Source organism: Gadus chalcogrammus, unplaced genomic scaffold (genome assembly GCF_026213295.1).
Source record: "Gadus chalcogrammus isolate NIFS_2021 unplaced genomic scaffold, NIFS_Gcha_1.0 GACHA065, whole genome shotgun sequence".
Taxonomy (NCBI): Eukaryota; Metazoa; Chordata; class Actinopteri; order Gadiformes; family Gadidae; genus Gadus; species Gadus chalcogrammus.
The window spans coordinates 220,919-222,721 of NW_026613500.1; positions in this window are offsets into that span (position 1 = coordinate 220,919).

Below are 1,803 nucleotides of genomic sequence, written 5' to 3' on the forward strand. Positions count from 1 at the left end.
ATGGGGGAGAGAAGAGGCCACAGGTTGGACCCAAACCTGGGCAGCTGCAACAAGAACCGAACTAAAAATGTTAAGTTGTAGGTAGTTAGTAATTCTAAGTGGGGTTAAATTATATATCAAGCAGTCCACACAAAATGAAAAAATAAGTTACAACCAAAGCATAGCTATTAAGTTACATGAACATACAAAAACGTGTTAATGGTACTACTTGATTTAGTACTGCACATTTAAAATAAACAAGCTTTTCTAACTCACTAATTTTAAGATGACTTTGCTTAATTTTTTTGAGGCAACAAGTTTGCACACTTTTTTTTAAGTAAGGTCAACTAATTACATTTTACAGTGCAAGTACGTCAATCAAACGGTCGTACTGCACTCCCCTCCCCCGCGCGACCCCTTCGTGCAGTGCTCGTGGCCCAGAGCTCGTGGCCCAGAGCTCGTGGCCCAGAGCTCGTGGCCCAGAGCTCGTGGCCCAGAGCTCGTGGCCCAGAGCTCGTGACCCAGAGCTCGTGACCCAGAGCTCATGACCCAGAGCTCGTGACCCAGAGCTCGTGACCCAGAGAAGCTCCTGTTTGTTGTTATCTGCGGTAGCTACTGGAACTAGTTAATCCACATTTGGACCTAGCAGTAGAAGACAATTTCCATGGCAGACAAGACGCCACCATCCCCACAACCACCACCACCACCACCACCTCCAGCAAAGAGAAGGAAAACTCTTTTTCAGAGAGTAATTGATAATAAGAACACTGAAAGAGAAAAACTGAAATCAAGAATAATCCTAGGCGCTGCTTATAGTAATGATGATAGTAATGATTTATGTGACCGTTTAATGTTTAGAATATCTGGTGCAACTTACAGCTGAATGTAGTACCATGTTGTTTAACGAAAACTACGCTAGCCTGGCTCGCTCTCGGCATCTCTGTTCGCGCTCGTGCATGATTGCGCGTCCAGGTACTTGGAATGGGTGGAGTCAGAGTCAGCGTTGAAGGAGAGGGGGTAGGACCATTTGAGTTGTGTTTTCAAAATCTGCTGGCGTTTCGCAAATCCCATACCCAACCTTTAACTGTGTAGCAACTGCAGTAGCTGCTATCATGGCTGTAATAGTGATGTTACGGTTTGCGTAGAGGCATCGGGGCGTCTGTGTCGAGTATGTCGGCTCCTCCCCCAGCAAAGTTCCGCTTTGAGTAGGATTCACGTTGGCGAAATGACGTTTGAGGCTTCGCCTCGGGCTACTGCTTCGAAATAGGGGTTCAGTATTGGCGGGAGATTTCGACTTAAAGATGTCCGTATACGATCACAACCTTGGGTATATTCAATATACCACTAGTCTGTGATCGTAGTAGTTTGAGCATTGCATTTTCTGTAGTATCAATCAAAGTATCACGTGTATCATTCATCATGGAATTTGCCAAAGAGAAGGTTTTCCCCTGTTTGGGGAGCATTTTGATCTAGTTGCTCTCAATAAGGTTTGCATTATTACTGCTATTCATTTAAAAGCATGTTTGGCAAGTAGTAGCATAATGTTGTCTTTTGCATTGGTTGTTTTGTTTGTAGGCTATAGGTGGAAATGCCTAATCTGCAACAAGCTTCTTGGTTACAATAATAATACATCTTCCATGTTGAGGCATTACTGGCCCTTCATGAGAAAGAGGAGACCCCACAGCACCTGCTGGGACTTGCACAGGTGCGTTTGGTGGTCGCTTTTTTTTAATGGATGATGCATTATAAAGAGGGCTATACCATTGGGTTACTGCTTCACTGTTTTGTCTCTTTTGCCCAGATTCAGGAAAAAGGAACTGGACG